The 15736-nt window shown below is 39.8% G+C and overlaps 1 protein-coding gene across 20 annotated transcripts in view; it reads right to left on the bottom strand.

Moving 5' to 3' along the window:
- NCOA1 (nuclear receptor coactivator 1) overlaps nucleotides 1-15736 on the bottom strand; it is a 353482-nt gene that overhangs the window by 225354 nt on the left and 112392 nt on the right. The window lies entirely within an intron of this gene.

The following is a 15736-nucleotide window of genomic DNA, read 5'->3' on the forward strand; positions in this document are numbered from 1 at the left end:
CACAAAATTTTTTTTCATTGACTTCATTAGACATTTTGAACTATTAAGTGGAGACCGTCAGATCAATTTAGGACTAACTTTTATGTTTGATTAAAAACAAGATTTTTACAATTTGTCATTACAAATTTTCCCTTTTTTATTCTAATGAAAATAGTTTATTTAAATACAAACATTCCCCTGCACTTTTTTCCAACCCAAACATTACAGCATTGTGCTCGTGCATGAAAGCCAGAAAGTGAAACTAACTAGTCCATTTTCAGTGTCCATGCTGAATGAAAAATGAAAAATGTAAGATCGTCATATGAATTGCAAAAAGTGAATTTGTTGTGGGTTTTTTATTAGTTGTGTTTCAAAAACTTAAGGTATCACTACCAGACAGGTTTTAAAAAAAAAAAAAAAAAAAAAGGTCAAAACAATGAGCTCTAGAGTTCACATTTGAACACATGGATGAAAATATTGTGCATGAAGTTGCTGGATCAATGCACAGAAACATTTTAAGTTTACTAAAATGGCTGAGTTTAACAAGAGGCTACAGCACGCAACCTGATCAACTCTTCCTTCACTAGCAGGAGAGAAGTTCAGGGTCAGTGGTTTAATAGTGCAATCGTCTTTCATTTTTTAAAGCGACTACAAATTCTGCTTAGATCACAAATGAAAGTGAACAGCATTCTCTTCCCTCTCTCTAGTAGGAGCTTATCCACGTCACAAATAAACCACCACAGAAACAAGCACAGTCTCTGACCAGGAGGCTCTGCATGTCACGATGGAGGTGCACTGACAGAGCAGGAAATCTTATCTAAACGTATGTCATGCCATGTCCTAGTTAATACTATTAGTTCAGGACTTCCATAAGCACCTATTTATTCCAGACATGTTTTAAAAAAATAAATATGGAGTTTTTCAAGGATGCCACAGGATGCCGTTTTTGCTCTGGGCCGTACATAGTTTGGCACTTCATTGTAATTATGTTTAAATAAGACAGTTAATTTATGTCCAAGAGAAACAAAAAGACAATTTCTCTTCATAACAATCATATGCCCTTCTACGGACTTACAAACCAAAGAGATTTTGAGAGTTAATATTTAAAATGATGCTTTTGGTATCTATCAAAGTATTTAAAAATATATTTCAGAGCTTATTAAATATTTTATTTCTGTGAGAACAAGAATATTTCAGCTGTCCACTGGTGATCAACTAATCAGGTAATGAGAGATGCTAGATGCTTCAAATGAATTAGAATTTTCTTTCAGAGAAAAATAAGGACATTAATATGTGGCCTTAGTAATATTTTTATTATTTACTGAATTTAAAATCACGTGCCATATGATAAAACCATAATAATACACATAAGGCTCTATCCACAACATCTGACCTTTCCTAATCCCAACTGGTTTGAAGCAACAGTCTTAACCACTTAGAGACAGTCTGATATAATCATTCACTCAAGTTAGTTACTCATTAACTTGTTACATAATATTTATGTTGCATTAGTAAAGCCTATGTTTAAACCTCAGACAGTAGCTCAGAGGGAACGCTCCTAAACCAAAGCTGACCCTAGTTCTCGCACTGGAGAATTATTACTCAGTTCCCATTCACCATGGCTAGTTAAGTCTGAGGCATACTCACCTGAACTCTTTCCAAGAGAAATAATTAGGGTTGCAGCCTATTTACAAGCAGTCCTATTCAACATGGAATTCAGGATGTGATTACCTAACATTTTAATGATCTCTAAGTAGAGAGCAATTAAAGAAACACTTTAAAAAACAGCTAAAAACCCTACTGGGTGAAGGGTCATGTCAAATATTTACAACAGGAAGAGGGGACTTAGATAAACAGCAGAATACATATTTACCTATCTTCGTTTTCAGTTCCATTTCAATTAAAGTCCACTAAAATACTTGAGTGTTAGATAACATCTCATTCTTAATCACAACTGAATAGAGGGTGACAGTGCAAAATACCTAATCTCTTCCTCTTCCCCAATCTAAACACCTGGACCACCTTGTCAACACCACTAAAGCATGAGAAATCTGCAAGTATAATTACACCTTGGGATTACTAATGTGACAGCTCTAATAAATACTCCCCAGAGCATCTGCTGATCTAATAATTGGCACTAGAAAATAACACATGTTGCTATTAACTTTCATTGACTAAACACACTGGCAAGCCACTGAACCGTGCCAGGCAATGGGGGGAAAAAAGAAAAGCAAGGGAAGGTGCAGCAGTTGTAGATTTATCCAGTTCAATCTCTATTTTTGGTATTTGTAAGGCACCTATCACCGTGCACCACTATCTAAGCACCAATACCTGGTAATTTAAATATTACCAGGATGCTACTATTAAGACCTACCTCTTTAAGTGTGGAATCTGTCAGTTTAACAAATCACAACTGTGGAATCACAGTTTAACAAGTTACTGCAGCTTTAAACGTATCCCATGAAAGGAAAAAAAATCACCTTATTAGAACTCTTCAAATTCCCATCTCTCTACCATCCAGTCAAAATGCCATTTTATTTTACAATGTACAGCTTTCTCTAGTTGGAAACACATTGGTCTGGGTAATGCTCACAATAAGGAGATTCCTTGGGTATTTGACAGGCTGGGCTATGTTTAGTTTAGGATCACAAACATTTTTTATCTCCAATTCTCTCAAGACTTTGATTTGGCATTTGGGTTTTTAACGTGGTTCCTGGGCTTCCTTAGAAGTTTGTTGGTTGTTAAACCTGAAAGCAACTGACATATACTAAAGGGATCCTTTCCTGGCATTTTCAGTTTAAATTGTTTGTGAAACTGACAATTCTTGGAGAGACGGGTCTGTCAGCTAAGATTCTGGAGGAGAAACTTCATGGCTTTTTTTGCTCCCTGAATGGTGGACTGATAGGATGCGGAATGAAAAAAAAGCAACTTAGGTAGATATGATTCATAAAGACTCAAATCAAAGCAATCCTAATTGTAGTTGTTCAGGGAATACAGGGGAGGGGGAAGGAGAGAATATAAAGTTTCAAATGCAATTCTTACAGAAGTGGATTCCTGTTTTTAATTTTTTGAGATTTCAGACTTTTTTTTTTTAATCCTCAGGATGTAGGATTCTGAGTTGTGGTACCGTTATTTGTACTTCAATAACACCTATATGTCCACATTGTGCTAGACAGCATACAAATACACAGTAAGAGAATCTCTTCATAGAAGAGTTTATCTAAATAGACAAGACAGACAAAAGATGAGATAGGAAACAAATGCAGAGAGAAATTAAAGGCACTTCAGAAGGTGATTTGTCAAGCGCTCTAATGCACTGCGCACTCTGCATTGCACACAGACCCTGCTGGCACACTCTAAAAGGTACCCATGTTTACGTTAACATAGTCCCATTTGAAACCCTTGCTCACATAGAGAAGTGCCTTATTCTGTGAGTGGCCCCAGTGAAATCAACAGAGCTCATCATGGAGTAAAGTGCTACTCAACATGTGTTAGGATGGCGAAATCAGGCCTTTAATGTTTTAATAATTATTTAGTGGGTGTTAACACTGAAGAGGCCCCAAAAATAGAGTTCAAGAGAGAAGCTAGATCCTGAAGTAAACTTTAAACACTCAGCACTGAGCAGAGAATTGTGAAATCACAGCATAAGTTATCAGTTCCTCAAAAACAACGAGGAGTCCTTGTGGCACCTTAAAGTCTAACAAATTGATTTGGGCATAAGCTTTCATGGGCTAAAACCCACTGACTCCTCGTTGTTTTTGCTGATACAGACTAACATGGCTATCACTCTGAAACCAGTTCCTCAAAGTATATCAAAAGCATTAGACATTGTGGGAATTCCCCATGGCTTACACAACACAAATAGGAATTCATGTGCTATCCAAAAAACAAATCTAGCAAAAAATATTAGGGCAGAAACAAGAACAGGCTGGATTTCACCAAAACTGTCCTTTAATGAAACATGTTCTTAGTATTTGTTCCACTGTCCATTAGAGGGAAAACAAGCTCCATAAACAGATGCTCAGACATGAGCTACACATCTCAGTTACAGTCAGTAGAATACAGTGGGATGTGTCTTTGTTCTAATAAATGATTGAAAAGGGTTTGTTGTCCAGTGGTCACGGCAGTGGTACATATAGCCTTTCCTTTCCAGGTCACTGGCGGAACAAGACCAAGAACTGTAGTGATCAAAATTAACTACCATTCCAATGGCTTAAATAGGTATAAACTGGCCATGAATAAATTTAGGCTAAAAATTAGAAGCTTCTAGCTATCAAAGGAGTGAAGTTCTGGAACAGCCTTCACATAGGAGTAGTGGAAGCAAACAACTTAAGTAGTTTTAAGACGGATCTTGATATATTTATGAAGATGATTTTATGATGGACTGCTTGTGATAATAGGGGACTGGACTCAGTAACCCAGGAGGTCCCTTCCAGTCCTATATTTCTAAATGAGTTGCTCATCTCAGTCCTGCTACTAGGGGAGAAAGAACCTTCATCACAGAAGCACAGCATGAATGGCAGGAGACTGAACTACCTTCTCATCCACAGACCAATCTTCTTCTAGAGAGGGTGTGGTCTCTGTGTGGATCACTATACAACATTACATCATGCTGGCACTTCTTCCCCAGTCTCTGAGCTGTACATATGCAAGAGCAAGGCTCACAATATTCCCTCACACCAGCTGTGAAGGCAAGAAGCTCCCTGCTCACGCTTTCAAGGTTTGTGCAGAGCAAGAGGTGAGAGTCACCAGGTTCCCCCTCATGTGGAATTATGAGTAGGTGATACCTGGGCACCTTTGCTTATAAGGGAGGAGGAAAGATCCACCATCACCCTCCTTCCTTCCCAGAAGGTTTACTAGCAGTCCAGGGGGCTGTGGTAGTGGAGAATATGGGCTGGAAATGAAACACAATGAGGAACACTGGGAATGTGGGTATGGCCAGTGACTGTTACTGGTAGGCTACCTCACTTCTCCCTCCTCTCAGTCCCATTGGGATAGAGCAGCGAATCTAGAACTACCATAGCCTATTCTATATCTGTCTGTGGCTAAACAACTTCAGTCTCCAGAGTTGTCAATCTGGCACAATTCCCCAGCACTGCATGCACTCTAAGGCCCAGCTACTTTGAAATCTTGATTTACTATTATCACAAGACCAAGTCTTCTGCAATGGGGTTCCACTTTCACTGCTGTGAAATGGGCTGTCAAAACACATTTATTAGGCTGAATTAGGAATGAACTCAAAGGAGCTGCATATCACCTGCCCATGACCTCTTTTTCTTCACTTTTAGTATCATCATTTTTTATATTACTGTAGTGCCTAGGAGCCCAAGTCATGATACTCTTAGTTCTTATCAAACAAAATTGTTTGGCTTTGCCTCCCAAGTCCTTTTCGTTCTAACCCAAGCTGAACATGAGACAATACGCCAATTACACATATTACATGCAATGCAAAGTCTGGCAAGGGCAGCATAGCATAATACGGTGGGAGTCCTGGCCCCCTCTCCCCCACGCACTCCCTCAACATCTGAGCTCAGCTGCACCCTTCACGCTAGCAGGCCCCAGATCTAAACGTTAATTGCTTGGAGGAAGGGAGTAGGATTTTCCTAAACACTCAACATTGACCTAACTCTGCTTCCACTGAAAGCCAATGGGAGAGAAATTTAATGGGAACAGATTTTGGTCAATGCTCCGCACCTTTGAAAATCTCACCAGGTTCTCAGTGGAGAGAATTCACTTCAGCAAAGCCATGGTGAGCAATCTTGGTAGAAATACACACTACAAGAATGTCTGCTAGCTTAAATATTGAACCTGTTTTTAAAATACCATACAAGGAGCCTTTGCAAGTGGAAAATGTGAAGCACTTGCCTCAGAAACCTGTGAATTCTGGATAGGATAAATAAGTAGGTCAAGCTGACTTGCTAAAATTTGCAAACCTTTCTTCTACCCCCATAAGGAAAACTTTTTAGAGGATACAAAGTCTAGCTTATACTCTAACAGATCAAGAGCCTGTGCTGACAACAATTTAGCCGCACTTTAAGAGGCAGGCTGCTGTGCAAAAATTAAAGTTGTTGTGTGCACAGGTTTCTGTGTTGAATACTCCCACTAAGTGGGCTGGGGGACAGAGGTTCAGGTCAGAAATCACTTTCAATGTTTTCCTTCACTAACCTCCCCCACCTGACAATGAATTTCCACTAGTATTCCCTGTACACCCGGTGACAGTATCCCAGATTGCATTATTCGGAGACATCCCAAATGCCATGGGTTGCAGTGAGATATGTAGTATTTTCTATATTATATTGTAAGATATTGTCAGTGAAGTAGAAAAAAGCAGGAGGATTTCACGAGGTGCGAACATGGGCTGGGAAGGAATAATTTTCGGGAGATCAGCTGTGGTTTGTTTCTCAATTGAATGTTGCGCACTCTCCCTCTTTCCAAAAGCCCAGTTAGTGAGGGATTCTGCATAGAAGACTGGGCCTACCTTAATTTTAATTTCCATCTGGCAGCTGTTCACCTTTGAGAATGAGAAACAGGAAATCCACTAGCAGAGCAGGCTTAGGCCATACAACCAGGAGCCAAAACAATACAAAGGGACACATTTCAAGCTCTCGCTAACTATATGCAATTTGGACTCCATATTGTTCTTGGAAGACTGTGAAAATAGACAGCCTACTGTATTTTCTGAAAGGTTGGACTCTATGTAAGTAAATCAAGGCAGCTGGCCAGAAAGCCTTATTGTATCAGACAGATCCTTTGGATTTTTTATGATGGGTGGGTGGATTCTTGGTTTCTGAGAAAGAAAAGAGTGTACTGGCTAATATGTAACAGTTACGTTTTGAAGATCAACACTGCTGCTTTACAGAACATAACCTTCTTAAAAAAAAAAAAATGCTTACATAAAATAGGTCTCAGAGTATCAGCCGTGTTAATCTGTATTCGCAAAAAGAAAAGGAGTACTTGTGGCACCTTAGAGACTAACTTAATCTCTAAGGTGCCACAAGTACTCCTTTTCTTTTTAAATAAAATAATCATCCTACTGTCTGTTTCTGCTAAGGGTCTAAAAGGTAACCAAAATGATCAAAGACGTAATTTATCACCTGCTATTTTGGCCATGTTATTCCTAGAAATGATGGTCCCAAAAATTAGTTTATTATTATGATATTTTGCATGTTTTATAGTACTGGCCATCAGACCTCCTCAAAGTATTCCATGAATGTTAAACTTCACAATTTTATCCCACTGTTGTAGGTATTATAGATGGAGAAGTTATGCACAGAGAAGTACTTCTCCCACAGCTGAAAAAGAGAGGTTCTATTTCCTAAGTTTTCACAAATTTTCTGACTGCCAGTTTGTGCTTTAAAAGTGAAGGATGTTCGTTGGTTAAGGGTATACGCTGTTTTTCACTCAGCTGGATCTTTGCAGAAGGAGATTGGTTCAAAAGTGCCCTCCCACACCCCAAAAAAAGTACATGACTCTTTGTTAAGAGCATAAAGCATCTGAGAAATTACTAGGGACTGGGGTTTTCTGTCTGGGGAGGCCATTATTTAACCAGAGAATCTCCACGCAGATCAGTTCCTAGAAAGGTTCTTCCTCCAATATTTCGGGAATGAAATCTTTCAAATTAAGTATGTTGGAAACTTAGCCGATTAGAGAGGATAAGTTATTTCTCCTGAACAGCCTGATCTCTACATTTTTGGAGAGGATAAGTCCATCACATTCCTCTTCCTCAGCAGACTATTTTCTCCAAACAGGAACAGTGGGCAAGAAGGAAAGGGAGATCCTGCTTCCATTTCCTTAGACCCTGAGTTAATGAAAGGCAGCACTGCGTGAGACTGAGATCACTAACAGGAAGAGGAGTTTGGCGCTTAAGAAGCATGGAAGGAAACACTCTCAGCCTGGATCAGCACCATGTTAGTCTCATCTCCTGACCTCAGCCACCGTTGAGGTACTTGTAGTCTTAGGGCTATTGTGAGCTAGCATTTGGAGGGTTCAAAACAAATTGTGCCAAAAGAGTCAACACCACCCTTTAAAAAGAAACAATGCACAGAGGTGTTGGATGGGCAAGTCACATTCTTTCTAGAACCTTGAACGGTTACTACAGATTAAATAGTATTTCTCACCTAAAAGAGCTCCCCTCAGAGAAAATCTACTTTCTCCTAATGATCCATTTGAAGGAACCAGGCCCACCTCCCCTGCCCCCTCCTCCAACGCACATACAAATCCCTGAAGTTTATCTGGGAGTGTATGAGGATATACTGCCATCATCTGAAAAATGGATTAGTGGCACTGGAGAAAAATCAAAATGTCATGCTTCACAATTACACCATTTCCTGATTTCAAATGCCTACCTACTGGGTGCTGGAATATCTAACTCTTATGAGGGACATATACAAGATGCTTCAAAGAATGAGTATGGATCTTGGCAGGAAGGAAGCACTTACTGCCTGCCTAATGTAATATGAATGATAGTTTGTTGCCAATAGACAAGTGTAATTATTATTACTCAGCAGAAATGCTATTGCTGAAGCAATGGAGAAGCACTAGATCAGTCACTGCCCTGGGAGGCAATATGGACCAATGGACAGGGCACTAGAAAAAAGTTTCAGGAGAATTTTGTTCTATTCCCAGCTCTACATTATTGTGCGACTCACTTGTGATGCTCAACTTGTGACCCCTCGAGCCTGATTTCCCACAACTCTAAATGTCTTCAATGGGAGCTGCAGCTGCTTAGCACTTCTGAAAAGCAAACCTGCAGTATCCCAATTGGACACCCAAATTTAGTGGCCACTCTTGAAAACAGTGGCCTTGTGTCTGTGCCTCATTGCCCTACCTCACAGATGTGAATAATGGCACTTATCCCCTCTTTCTAAAGCACTTTCAGCTCAGCAAGTGACACATACAAAATATTTATGTGTTAGGTTGTTAATGCCCTGTTTATACAGAGGCTTGTCACTATTTGTAATACTTTAATATGTTACATGGGCATCTTGGAACACATGTAATGCAGTACAGGATATTAGATCAATAAGTCCGGCATGTTTGCATATAATCAGCTTCACCTTTTGTCAACTTTCCATTCCTAACATTCCTATAATAATTACTAGCTAAGAGTTAGTTTGGGTAAAGATATGCTGGACAAGCCAAGTTTCACTTTAAGTTTTGTGCAATACAACTTTCGACTTCAAAATCTAGTTAGAGATGATTGTACAAGGGCATCCCAGAAATGAGAGCCAAAGCTTTCAAATTACTTCCTAATAAAGATACCTCCTCAGATACGTACTCTGCAAAAGAGATTACTCAGTATTACATTCATTTTAGCTTTCAAAACCTATCCAAGCCTATAAATTATTTAATAAAACACTTTCTTTCAGATACGGGAAACATTTTGCAAGACTACATGAAAACACAGTAAGTATCCTCGCACTGCTCTGAGGAACACATTGAAACGCACTATTGCTTTGTGCCTGGTTTCCACTTCAAGCGGAAAGAAGAAACTGACCCAAGTCCTATACAAATCCAAATTCAAGCCAAGCTAGTTTTTCCATTTACTTTAATGACAGAGCTGTAATTCAAAATATAACTCGCATTACAGGAGAGTGATCTTAAAGAGACACTCAACTTGAAATGTAGTCAATGTTTTAAAGCAATTAAGTTTAAAGTAGTTTCAGGTGTTATACCTCCCCAGAGTCCCCACTGCCAGTTTCTGTGGCTTTACAATGTTTGATTTTTGGTTCCCAAAATGTTTTTATCCCTTCACTGTTGCTGTGTGAAAGACCCATACAAACATAGGAAAATTATTAATGAACGACTATAAGGGGAAAACAGTGAAACTGACTATAGACAAAAGGTCAGATTTTTAAAGTTATTTAGGCATCTAAAGGGCTTCTCTTCACTGCAAGAGCTGGAGTAAGCAAGTAGTGAGAGTGAGCACACTGTGAAATACTAGAGCTAGTGATTTACTTAGCAGAGTGATTAGATTAAGTGGTCAATGAGTTTGGCTTCTGGATTACTAGCTGGAGCTTCAACCCATCCCCAAACAGGCCAGCTGGTTTGAGTTTGAGTGTGTGTGGGGACAAGAGTCGGGTTAGGGGTAAAAAAAGCTAACAATGCAGTGAAAATGAGCCCAAAGACGCAGATAGGTGCCTAGGGAGATTTTCAAAGGCACTTAACTCCCATTAATTTCAGAGGCACGTAGGCACTGTTGAAAATCCCATTAGGTGCCAATCTGCATCGTAGGCACCTAAATACCTTTAAAAATCTGGACCAAAGTGCTACCAAACACACAATATAAACTGGAAACAACTAGAGAACAATATTTTCCTCTATTCTCTGTTAGTTAATAATCTTAGGGCTTGTATGTAACAATGGAAAGTACAAAGTCTTCAGACAGAGGATTTTTAAATTTCTCTAACTTTTACCAAACCTGCAAATACACAAGAGGGTCGGAACCTCAGCTAATGTCACTGGGTAGCACCATCAACTGACCTAATATATGCAGCTGAACAGCAGATCGAGGGACGTGATCGTTCCCCTCTATTCGGCATTGGTGAGACCTCATGTGTCCAGTACTGTGTCCAGTTTTGGGCCCCACACTACAAGAAGGATGTGTAAAAATTGGAGAGTCCAGAGGAGGGCAAAAAAAATGATTAGGGGACTGGAACACATGACTTACGAGGAGAGGCTGAGGGAACTGGGATTGTTTAGTCTACAGAAGAGAAGAATGAGGGGAGATTTGATAGCTGCTTTCAAATACCTGAAAGGTGGTTCCAAAGAGAATGGATCTAGACTATTCTCAGTGGTAGCGGATGACAGGACAAGGAGTAATGGTCTCAAGTTGCAGTGGGGGAGGTTTAGGTTGGATATTAGGAAAAACTTTTTCACTAGGAGGGTGGTGAAACACTGGAATGCGTTACCTAGGGAGGTGGTGGAATCTCCTTCCTTAGAAGTTTTTAAGGTCAGGCTTGACAAAGCCCTTGCTGGGATGATTTAATTGGGGATCGGTCCTGCTTTGAGCAGGGGGTTGGACTAGATGACCTCCTGAGGTCCCTTCCAACCCTGATATTCTATGATTCTTCAAAATTAATAGTAAAAATACATGGTTCAACCCAGTTCTCAAATTTTTCTAGATCCTACTGAAGCCACTTCTTGTTACATGACCAATCTCGGTAACCTATAATCTTAAAGGTTAATTTAAGAACAAGTTGAGGCTGAAGCAATGTGAACAAGTCTACTTAAATTAGATTAATTATAGAGGGCAAACTACATGATGCAACCTTCCCATTTTGCCACTTAATCTTTTCTAAGAGATCAAGGCAAAGTGGACAGTATAAGATCCAAGTTCAGAGGTGCAAGATGTGATAAAGTAGCTACTATGGCAGGTGTTTCAGTGAAGTGGTGGGTTTAAAGTAGGAAGAGGTAGTAGAAATGCCATTTTCCCCCATTCTCTCTCGTGACAATGGTTTTTAAAAAGTATTTACTCTGTTCCTCATTTTAACTGATCAGCTTTGAAAGCACGATCTATGCCTGTCAATGCAATACTCAGACCAGTGTTGGTGTTGTCATTGTGGCAACATGCCACCCGATAACCTTATTTTCAGTTTTGTAGAGCAGAGCATTAATTAGATCTTAACTATAAACATACTAGTAAATTTAATAATCATTTAATAAAGAAATTATAAATACACAAATTCCATTTGCTTTATACATTTGGAAGAGATTGAAATCTAGCAGGCCAAGCACAGAGCTGAAACCCAGAAATTCCCAAGTACTAATCTTGGTTATTTTCACTCCATGCATCTGAAGAAGTGGGTTTTTTACCCACGAAAGCTTATGCACAAATAAATCTGTTAGTCTTTAAGGTGCCACCAGACTCCTCGTTAATCTTGGCTCTGACACTGATTTTTAAGTGGTTTAGGGCAAATCACCTAAGCTCCCTGTTTTCACTTCCTCAGCTGGATACTTACCAACATTATGGAGTGTTGGTGATGATGAGAATTAATTAGTGTATGAAAAGTACTTTGAAGATGTAGTGTGCTAGGTATTATTAGTAATTAAGTATATTGACTATGTCCCTTTAAACACTGGCCAATAAAGCAAGGAGGAAAGGGCTAGTCTATACAAACAGTTCGCAGCAAGCTGATGTGTGAATCTACCCCATACTAGCCTGCCACAGGCTAACTGTTTGTGTGGACCCTGCTGACCTGCATTAACAGTTCATTAAATGCACTTTGATCTAGTCCCATTCAAAGAGAACTGCCAAGGTCTCTCCTCAGCAAAGTGATCAAAGTGGATAGAAGTCAGTTAAGTTTGCAGAATGGAAAGCTATTCTGCAAGGCCACCCACAAATTCTGAACTGCGAGAAAGACAAAAAACAGATTTAAGGAGGATTGGATTGACCCAATATGTGGTTGTGATGGTGTATCAGCACCTCTCTGAAGCTGCTATCTTGTTCTCTAGGCTCACAGGTATGGGGGTTTGTAAACCTACTTGTGAATACAGTGTAACAACCAATGGAGAAATATTCATGTAAGAGAACCTGTAAAAATAGCTCTGAGAAATGACAACTGCCCCCATCCATCTCAGTGAGGCTTTAATTCATGTGCCCAGTCATGATCATTAAGTATCTATTTTGTCAACTTTCTCATTCTTCATGTGCCAAAGGAGAGGGAGTAGTGTTATTTTGGTCACTCAAATTGGTATAGTTTAGAAGAGCATCCCCTACCTGATTTTTCCCCAAAATTGTATTCCTGGATTTAATATAAATAAATAAAAAGGCACACACCCTGTACACGTTACTCTATCCATAAAAGAGTTGCCAATAAAAAGCATGTGGTCTTGAATATCCTCCTCCCCCGCCCCCAGCTCCCAATCTACCCAATGCAGAACAACAGGTTTCAGAGTAACAGCCGTGTTAGTCTGTATTCGCAAAAAGAAAAGGAGTACTTGTGGCACCTTAGAGACTAACCAATTTATTTGAGCATGACCTTTCGTGAGCTACAGCTCACTTCATCGTTATTTGGTTAGTCTCTAAGGTGCCACAAGTACTCCTTTTCTTTTTGCCAATGCAGAATATTTTCAGGGCCAGAGATGCTTTCCAAGCACTGCAACTGAAGGGTTTTACAGTCTTCAAGGCCTAGGGCCTTTTTTAAAAAGGGCCTACTACAATGAAAAACAAATTTAAAACAACTGGGCTCTCATATAGCCCAACTTCTTCCCCCAACACTAAGTCTTTCTAAATCATAATTAATTTCTTTTTTTTTTTTAAATCACACCATCGTCAGTGGATCACTCACTAAGGACTGAAATAAAAAACATTTTGGGTGCTGGAGGCACCTTTCTAGCACTATATTTATCCAACTTACCATTTATTATTTTTGTTCTACAGCAGCAAGATTGATCTGCCTCCACAATATATATTTCTACTTACATTGCCTTTAGGTTTTCTCCTTGAAACAGACTGCAGAGAGCTCATGAACTGTACTTTGAGTTCTGCAGCAAAGGTCCCTGCAATAGAAGGCTTACAAACTTGCAGCTGAGGAGAATCCACTGGGAAAGATTAAAAAGAAATAAAATGATCCATTCCCAGTGACAATAAGATACAGCTTCATTTTGTATGGTCTTTCCCACTTGTTATCCCAGAGTTAAATAGCAGCAGCAGGAAAGAGAAGGAAGTGTAACAGAGGCAAGGAGGAAGGTTTAGTGGAAACGAGCCTGTGACAAAAGAGACAGACTGGCATCTTGTGCAGTTATTTACACCTGGGCAAAACAGGTGCGAAATGCTACCAAGTCAGAATGACAGCATTTTACACCTCCTTTACCCAGGTGTCAGACAGTCAGCAATCAAGCCTACAGGATGTTCAGCATACCATCACATCTGCTACTGCCAGGTTTGTATAATGGAAGAATTTTAACCAGACAGCTATCAATTTCTCCTCTCTACTGTCTCCTAAGCACAAGTTTGTGACCTCAAAGAGACACTTAAACTTTTCCCACTGGCTGCTTCTTTTTACATTTGCAAAATAGTGCTAGACATAAACACCAAAGTGAAGAGTAAGGCACAAAATAGTATAGGGAGAGAATCATGTTTTCCGAACCAAACACACCCCACTCCTCCAAATGGATCTGCACAGAAAAAGGGGTGAAAAACAGCCAGCTTCATGGCACCACCCTCCTCAGGTTAAGGGATCTGTGTCTGGAGAAAGGGGATGGGGCCAGAGCCTCAAATTAAGGGGGTCCCCCAGGCACTGCAGAAAATCTATGCAATAAGTATTACAGCATAAGTACGTGCAACCTAAATACAATGGGATATATTAATAAAGGGTTGAAGAGCTACTTCTTGGTGTGTAGGGAGGAGCACTCCAGTTCCACTGTGATAACTGGCACCAATTTATGAACCTAGATAGTTAGGAGAGAAGTATGAACTTCTATGCTCAAGCGAGGGGGACGGGGACCGGAGAGCTCAGTCCCTCATGAGGAAGTTGTGAGGCTAAACTAATTGAAGTAGGCAGTCCTTTGAGATCCTGGGATGGAAAGTGCTACAGAAATAAGTCCAAGGTGGTGTTATTAAATCTTAGACATTAACAGTGCAAGAAAGCTGAGATTATCTAGTCTGTTAAACTGGAGCACACCGGGTACATTTCACTGTCAAATGTTTACTTCTTGGGCTTGATTTAGTTCAATCCAATAAAACATGTAATAGTCTGACTGAAAACACTATCTGGAGGGTATTTCCTAAAGGATGATTTTTACACTGGTGCAGGGGACCAGCCCAGTGCCTACCTAGCACTTAAATGTACATGGGGCAAGAGTGTTGCCTAAACCTTCCGATGGATTCTGCACAGAGGTGAACTCTATCCTAACAGAGTTTCCAATCAATAACCAAAACATTTCCACACAAAACACTTCTGAAAATGATGACTGGCATTTTTGTATGACACACCAAAAAGGAGCTCTGCCTAGTGGCCTTGAAGCAGCTGTTTACACACATATAAGCTTATACTCAGGACTACAAACACTCTCACTGATACCAGCAGTGCTAATGCACAAACATGGCAGCTTACAGAACACAGCAACACTGGCTTCTGCTCCATTAAGCACACAGGAAAAAATAATCAATCTTTGCCAAATAGAAAGGAGGACAAAAAACAGTAAGGAAAGAACACTCAAGCTGCACAGGGGACATTATAAAAGGATGACAAACTGCTAAAATCTTCCACCCAGGGTACCAAACTCCCTTAAAGTTAAACACATCTATACTACAGGGATGAGTAAATGCTGGAGAGAGTATAACAAAATGAGTAGATTTTTTTCACATATGGTGGACTTGTCCAAAAATTAGGACATTTTGGAAAGCGGTTGGGGACTTCATTAAAGAAATGGGCTGCCAGCTGTCACATAATCCTCTGTTGTTTTTGTTGAATTTTCCTGAAAATTCTGCACTGTAGAAGAGGTACAAGGAACGGATTACCCATTTGTTAGTTGCAGCAAGAATCACAATCACAAGGTGGAAGAGACATGACTCCCCTAAATCAATTAACTAGTTCCACAAAGTATGGGAAATACTATTATTAAAAAAGCTAACCCATCAAGTCAGAGTTCTACGGGGAAGAAAGAAAAGGATTAACCAGAAATATGGTGGAGTTTCCTGGAGTTTGCAGGGAAAGAATCATCCCCATCAGACTGAGGACTTTCTCTGAATACTGAGGATGGGAAACTGTTACACTGCTATCTTATTAGATGGCCATCACTCTAACATTATGGA

Source organism: Chelonia mydas, chromosome 3 (genome assembly GCF_015237465.2).
Source record: "Chelonia mydas isolate rCheMyd1 chromosome 3, rCheMyd1.pri.v2, whole genome shotgun sequence".
In the NCBI taxonomy this organism is placed as follows: domain Eukaryota; kingdom Metazoa; phylum Chordata; order Testudines; family Cheloniidae; genus Chelonia; species Chelonia mydas.